Below are 8369 nucleotides of genomic sequence, written 5' to 3'. Positions count from 1 at the left end.
CGAGTAACGATTTCTGCAACCTTGATCATACATAAAATCAAAGCACCACAATTACATATTTTAAATTCAAGAAATTTGTGTGGGAACCCGGGTATTACAATACAATATAAATATATATAAGAAATTTTACCCTTAGTTACCCATCCCATCGATCCTCACATATTAATCCTATAACATTGGTCTTATAAGATCTATCATGAAGGATCATTGTAACCAACAAATTGACTATACTACTTCGGGGAGTCCTTAGCAACAAGTGTTAGTCAATAAAGGCAACCACAGGGAGGGGGGTAGAGTACACGAATAAACCTATGATCCCTTTCATTGGATTAATATGATTCATTAACCCTACAAGACTGAGTTTAGTCAGGGGTGGTCATCTATACTCCGCTAGAAGACTTAGACATACCTAACATTAGTCTAATACAAACGCACCATATCTGACTGTCTAAAAGGTCAAGGGGTGAAGGTGAGTGCAGTAAGAAAGCAAGAAAAATGAGCAAGAACAAGGAGAAAGATGCGACAATGTAAGTAGGGTTTATGGATTGTTTCTTTTAAGTTATGTGTCCCAGAAAACAATGGGATTTTGGTGCAATGAACTATTTTGAAGTACTAGGTTTTGTGTTGTTATGATCTAAATTAAACCTTATTCATGATCAAGTCATGTACCGATGACATTAACAACTTGTGATGCTTGCACTTTTATGGTTTTAATGTAGTTGTGGTGTTATGGTATGAATTAATGTAGTTATGTGTTAATGATCTTGTGTTGTTTGCAATTTTATGGTTTTAAGTTTATGATCTTATGTTTTGCAATTTAGTATCATTTCCACAATAAAACAACCAATACATTGTACACCATTTGTGCCAAACAAAATATTATATTGAAACCATGATTTAACACTTGAACATTATAGTCAAAAAGCAAGGCTTAATGCCAACAAACCAACACCATTTTAGTACCATTACTACAACCATAGGAACCAACACATCTTACAAGTTGTACCTACTTAAATTCTACGTCACCGCTGCAATGATCCATTTTGAATAAAACGATTCAAAAAAACCTAAGACAAGAAAAATAGGGCATTATAAATCATTATAGCTGCCAATGTCGCTTCAAAGTTGTTTCTTGCTATCAGTAATCTTGGGATGATTATGACAACCCTAACACACATCACTGGGTCAAAACAACCGATAAATAGACATCATGAGCCATTTAACGGGCAACCCCAAAAATGCCTACCTGGATTGAGATAAATCCATGATGTGCGTATAATCGCAAGATGACCACAAAGCACATATCACAATTATTTGGTTTTCAAGAGTTAATTTTAGGAAGGGTTTTAGTTAGTGGCATTTTTGTATATGTGCCAATAGTGGCACCGACAACACTTACCCTGTCTGTTCGTAGTGGAATTTTTGTTTTGTTTTGTTTTTTTACCTATTTTTCCTACACCGACAACATCTACTTCAACCTTAGTAACACCTAGTGTGTATTCCTACGTCCGTCATAGTTTAAGTTTGAAAGCTATATTAAGGAAGAAACTGAATATAAAAGCTTATGAGATCATTTCTGCAAAGATATATATGTTGGGAAGAAGACAAAAAGGAATTGACAAAAATGCCCACGCGCGTGATGGTTTTTGACGGAGTAAGAGCATTGGGTGTGGGTCAATGTTATAACACCACTTCACATGCCAGCTCAACTATAACATCACCTTAACACCATGTAGGAAATGGTGTTCCTTGTTATGACATGTTATGAGAGTAGAGAGAGAAAGAGAGAGAGGCAAAGAAAAATGATGCTATTGGCCAATTCTCCCGTTGCAAAATGTCATGACACCAACGAGATGTACCATAACACATAGGGGGGGCGGTGTTCCCCCGTCACAACGCCGTTGAGGGTGCCACATCACCCGATTGCTTCTCGTTTTTGGCCCATACCGCATCCTCTAAGTAATGTTTTGGATGGCCAATGCAACTTTTTTAAACCACAAATGATGGGTCCTATCCAATTTTCATAGGTCGGACCAAACTTGAGAATTGGAACAAACGACAGGGACCAGTTCTGTACTCTATAAAAAATTATTAATATTTCTCATTGCCAAGCTACCGTTATTTACATTGCCTCCAAAACAACTGGCCGAAACAGCGGCAACATCCCACACTTACGAACATAAATTTGCAGAGATTAAACGGTGAATGTGTGGTTGCCTGCTATGGTGGTTCTTGAGAAAAACCCTAATTCCAAAATCGAAAATGGCGAGGGTTGTAATAGCAAAAAGAAACGAAAGAGGAACAAGAACAAGAAGAACAGTGGAGAGGAAGATTCTGATTTGGTAGTACAGGAAGTAGCAGACATCAATGACAGTGAGAAGGAAAAGGAAGTTATAGCGGTGAAAGAGAAGAAAAGGAAGAGGAAGAAGAAAGAGAAGAAAAAGAAAACACAGAGACAGATGATTATAAACAGTAGGAAGAAGGTGATGAGGGTTTGAACATGGAAGAATAGGCGGAAAAGGAGACAGAGACAAAGACAAAGAAGGTGAAGAAGAGTGGTGGTGACTGTGGAATCATTTACTTCTTTGCTCTTATCTTTAATCAAATTTTGGAAATTGCAGTGCTTTCATTGTGATTGATGAAGCCGACCGAATATTGAAAGCAAACTTTAATTGAAGAGGAAATGAAGCAGATAATTAAAATCTTACCCAAGGTATGGTTCTCTGTTGTTGTTTTAGAAGAAATGTAAGAAATAGCCATGTGCTTTCTCAATCCTACTTCATTAATGCAATTGGATCCTCATCACACTAAATTCTCTCACTGATTATCATATTAGAGCAAAATGAGTTGTTGTATAATATTTTAATCTTTTATACTACTTTATTTTAATCTTTTGTTCAAACAACTTGTATTCTTCTTCTCATTACCTGATATGATAAATTACATTAAACCCATTTAGTTATGGTTATTATTTTTTTTTGTATTGACAAAAGTTTCTATTGTGACTAGTTTAACATGTTATAGTAGGTTAAAGTGGTTGACACAGAAGAATATTGTCAAACTTGGATGGTTTTCATTGATAAAGATCAAGTGTGGTGGTTAAACCATAAAAATGATCAAATTGTAATGGCTTTTACTAATTTTGCCAATGGATAAATGAAAATATTTGAGAAAAATGTAAAAGAGAAAAAACTGTTTGGCCAACTTGTAAAAAACATCTACTTAGTAAGTTTATTAAGTAGAAAAAAAAGGCTTACAAGATTTTCCAACTTTTGGACTAAGCAGTTGGAAATTGTAACCGAGTCCCTAAAATAACCAAAATATCATCAAATGACTATGCTTTATAACAAAATAATCTTTCATCTTGCAAAATTGCCTTATGAATGATATTTAATACAGAAAATCTTGAAAGAAAAATATACAAAATGTATATGTTTTTGTGAAATTGTAGTAGGTGAAGTTATTTTGGTAAAATTAATTTTGTGAAGGTTCCGACAATTTTGTCATACATTTTCAAAGGGTGGTCGTTTGGCGATATACAAGTATACAACCAATTTTGGGCAACTTAGTTTTTTTTTTTTTTTTTTTTTTTTTTTTTTTTTTTAATATCAAGTCTTGTAAAATCAAAGTGACTGAATTTGTAATGATTTCTGTATGTATAAAATGTTGAATATATAGGATGCATTTCTTTTCTGGACTGAATAGGAACAAAAGTAAATGACAATTATACCTTCTATATAGAACTAATGTCAACTTAAGAAATGATATTCACTTTAATAATTATTATAAATAAAAATTCTAAATAAAATAAATTTAAAAAAGTTAGATTGTCAAGACCCCAAAAATCATGATTTTTATTCCCTTTAATCACGACTTTTAATATTTACACATATACAATTTCATATATTATATAAAATCCAAAAAAATATTGTTTTTCTCTTTTTTCTTTTCGTTGTCGTCAAACACAAAAACGCTTGAAAATATGGAATCACAAAATAAATGTAATCCACTATATTTAAACCTATATTATTAACATAAAAAGAACAATAAAAATATTCACAAAAGAATAAACTGAAATGGTATTTAACAAATAAAATGAATAGAAACATGGGGTGATACGTAGAGAAAAGAAAAGACATAACTCGAAAAATAAATTTAAAATTAATGTTAAGGAGATATATTTTGTAACTTAACAATTAACCACTAAATATTTTATATATTAAGTGAATTAAATCAAACAGAAACAATACCTTAGTGATTTTATTTATCCAATTTTTTTTTTCTTGTTTTGAGATAAGAAATCATCGTTTCTTGGTGTTTGCCCTCAATATTAAATAGGACATAGAATATCGATAAAAGAACACATTAGTCAGGATGGCCGAGTGGTCTAAGGCGCCAGACTCAAGTTCTGGTCTTCGAAAGAGGGCGTGGGTTCAAATCCCACTTCTGACATATTTTATTTACTCCTTTTGTCACCTTCGATATCTTTAAGATGTGCCTAAATACGAAACAAACTCATTTGCACCTTCAAAACCCCAAAATATCTTTATTTTTCATAGTAGAACAATCAAAGTTGATTAATCATACAAATAGACGTCTTGATATTATAAAATGTGTTGGATCACAATTAATTTTGTATCCTAAACAACATATTGTATACAACTATACATCATAACCGTAAAGGATAAAATGTGTTGCTTTGGCACAAATATTTCATATAACTATTAATCATGTAATTAGGTGTAAATCTCAGTTTTTGTAGAATTAATCACCAAAACTTGACTTGGATTCCAAGCTTCAAGCTTCTCTCATGAACATATTAATGCACAACAGTTTTAATTTTTTCGAGCATTTTCAAGTACCCGAGGTGTATTGAACGAGGAGCTTGAATCTTGTCTAAATTTATGTTTGATTTTCGATGTTTGAGTGCGAAGTATAAATTAAAGCATATGATTGAAGAATGAGATCGGATGAGTAAATAGAGATTTGGTGTGTGTGAAATGTAATGATTTGAGATATTTATATAATGGTAGAAAATGTGTTACATTTGACGTAGATGAAAAGTTACATGACATATTAAAAGCGAGTTAGGTGGGTGGTAAGTAAGACATATTTTTTTTTAAATAATGTTATGTTGTACCATTCTACCACTAAGGGCGGAGGAAGTCGTTGCGGCTTTTACAAATAGGAGAGGGCGGTATCGCCGTGTAACGTTAATTTTAGGAGCGGGTTCATCAGTTTAGAGTATGAGTGAACATAAGTGGGTACCCGGTCAATTTTAATGGAACCGGAATCGAAACCGGCCGTTCATAGAATGTTGGAACCGTAACCAGAATCGGTTACATCGGTTCCTAAATTTTTGAAACCGGAATCGGTTCCGGTTCTGGATACCTGCTTGCTATAAACTTTCAAACTATTTTAAGCCAAAAATCATATAGAATTCTTAACAATTGTCTACATAAAAACCTCACGATCATTGTTTTAAAAACATTGAAACTTTTTAGTGTTACACAACACGCCTAAATACTCAAACGAATTTAAAATTTCATTTCAAACATGCTTGAGTTGTAATGAAACTAGGAGCCTTCATTTTTTATAAGCTAAAAAATCATTTAATCTTTATTGCACCAAGTGATGTGTGATGAATTAATGACTCACCGAATTGATATTTTTATTGGGTGATACGAGTCTTTAGCCTTCCATATTAATAACTATTATTTTTAAACTATTATCCTGAATTAAAAAACTAAAAAACCCCCACCAAGCATTTAATCAACCCTTAAATATAATGATAATCTTCATTATTCATTCTCATTTTTTAATGTATCATTTCCAATAAACACGATAGCTTTAATTAATGTTTTATTTGGTCTTCATTCTCATTGTTATGTTTAAAAACACAATTCAACAAAAGCAAAGTTTGATGTAAAATCAATAAGAGAAAGATGGTTGATTTTGAATTTTCATCACTTGAACATTTGGTTAAATATATAATCATGAGAATACCAATGTGCAATACTTATGTTTATAATCTAACTTGATTATAGCAATTTATAAGCATAACTTGCCTCAACTCTTCTTTTATATGAAAATGACTAGAGAAGCTCATATCACATTTCCTAAATCAAAGTCACAAAACTAATAAAGCATGTAATTTTATGAAAATCAATTAGCATTAGGTTTTAAGAGTCACCAAATCCAAAGAGTAATCTATTGCTTTCATTACCACTATGAAGAAAATATTTTCTTAGTCTAAATGAAATGAAAACAAATATTTAAACTAATTGTTGCTTGTTAAATTGAAGACCCATTACTTAGCCAAGAATTTAACCAACAAAATAACATTCACATATCAATATTCATGACTAGAGATATATAAACATGAAGGAAGTTTTCATAGAAAATATAATCATAGATATTCAACACAAGTTCATGGAGTTCTATAAAATAACCAAATCATTCAAGAAATTACATCCAAGTCAACCAAAAAAATTTTAGCCTAGCATGGCTAAACTCAAGAAACTAAAATGAAAATAGATTGTACCAAACATGTAGCAAGATTTAAGAGTGAAAAGATGACGTTCTTCACAATGTTCTTGGTGTTTTAAGCTCCAAACTCCAGAGAAAAGTCGAAAAAATCGGATCTAAAGTTCCCTTAAAAGTGAACTACCAACCATCCCAAAATAGAGGCAAAAAACACAAAACCCGGTTTCTTCACTACATGCTGCACGCGGACGGCTGGCGAGTACACGCGGACCGTGTGTAAGTGCTGAATGGGCTAATTTAGTCCATCTTTAAATGGGCCTATTTCTCCAATGCTTGATCCATCCCAATTGCAAGGTTTTTGATAGCCCAAATATGCCTTCTAAACTCTTCCAAGATGGTCCATTGCTCCTTTGATCTTTTATAGCTTAATTTCTCTTCACATCATCATCATTCTTCAACCAAGATTAAGTCCAACTTGCTCCATCATCATTTTGACAATAAGCCCAACTACACCATTTCAAGCTCACAAGTAAACCGCAAGATTCCAAAGGTCCTATATTCCTTCCATTCCACCATGTTGAATAGCCTTCGATAAATCCTATAATTAAGCTCACAAGACTAGAAAGTACCCGATAAAGGTGAAAAATAACAAAAAGAGAAAATATGCATGAAGATAACCAAAATAAGATGGAATGAACTAAAATAAACTAATACAAGAAGTAGTAAAATGAAGCTATCAAGTTTCAGAAGCTTTCTTTCTTAGTCTCCCTATTGGCTTCTTTGGTTGATTCGTTTCAGTATTTGTTTCTCCATTCCTTTTTGCTTTGACTTTAAAGACTCTGATGGACTAGAATGCATTTTCATCATAAATATAAATAAGATGCATTCGACATACACGAGCACATGGTATGAAATTCAGATTCTTGAGGGATGAAGAACTAACTTGCAATTAGAAACCAATTTCACTATTATGCAAAGGCCTGGAATTAGATACTAACCTTCAATTGGAACTTGGACTAGATAATTGTCTAAATGTGTGCAGGAAAATAGTACGTACTATGCAAAGGCATGGAATTGGATACTAACCTTCAATTGGAACTTTAACACATTAAAAACAAATTAACACATTAAAAATCAACCAAACAGTATCAATCAAATTAACAGTTAACAGGAGTGTATTTGAGCAGTGAGTTTTATAATCACTCAACTTAACAGTTAACATGTTATGCTTAAATGAAAAACATCACTCAACCTAACTTACAAATGTTTAACATATCTTTAACAGTTAACAGGTTATGCATCTGTGCTTAACAGTTAACCTGTTAAACAGGGAGGATTATTCAAATTACAAAACAACTTAATAGTTAATTAAACAAGGAGAAGTGGTCGGAGGAGAACTCAAATAGCAAAATTAAACAAGCATAAGTGGAGAATTAAACAAGCCGTTGCATGTTTGTAACACCTGTTCCAGGTATTTATTTATTTTTATAATTTTTAGGGTTTTGTGCATGGACTCGGCGAGTTGGGGTGCTCCAACTCGTCGAGTAGAGACGGTTAGGGGACGCGGGGTTTGGGTCCTACTCGACGAGTCGGAAGGCCCCGACTGGACGAGTAGGAGCTGTAAAGAGAAACCCTAATTTTTAGGGTTTGCACCCTATTTAAAGAGCTTATTGCGTCTCTTGTGGCCTCCCTTATCACCCTAACATCCAGAGAAAACCCTAGATCGATCTTGAACCTTCTTGAGTGAGAGAAAGAGCTTTTGTGAGTGATTTTGGGGCATTTGTGAAGGATTCTAGAGCTTGAAGAGGAAGAAACAAGGAGACGAGCAGTAGATCCAACATCTACTCTGTCTTGGCCATCATTTTGAGGTATAAAGTCGTCAC

At 33.2% G+C, this 8369-nt stretch overlaps 1 non-coding gene across 1 annotated transcript; it reads left to right on the top strand.

Annotated features, from left to right (window-relative positions):
• Positions 1–4368: 4368 nt before the first annotated feature.
• TRNAL-CAA (transfer RNA leucine (anticodon CAA)) lies at positions 4369–4452 on the top strand. Its single transcript has one exon. It is a non-coding gene; the product is annotated as a tRNA-Leu (tRNA).
• The last annotated feature ends 3917 nt before the right edge of the window (positions 4453–8369 follow it).

This window comes from Lactuca virosa, chromosome 4 (assembly GCF_052849685.1).
Source record: "Lactuca virosa cultivar CGN04683 chromosome 4, Lactuca_virosa_CGN04683_v6, whole genome shotgun sequence".
Classification (NCBI taxonomy): domain Eukaryota; kingdom Viridiplantae; phylum Streptophyta; class Magnoliopsida; order Asterales; family Asteraceae; genus Lactuca; species Lactuca virosa.
Note: the sequence above shows the minus strand (reverse complement) of the source record. Positions and strands in the feature narration are given on the sequence as shown.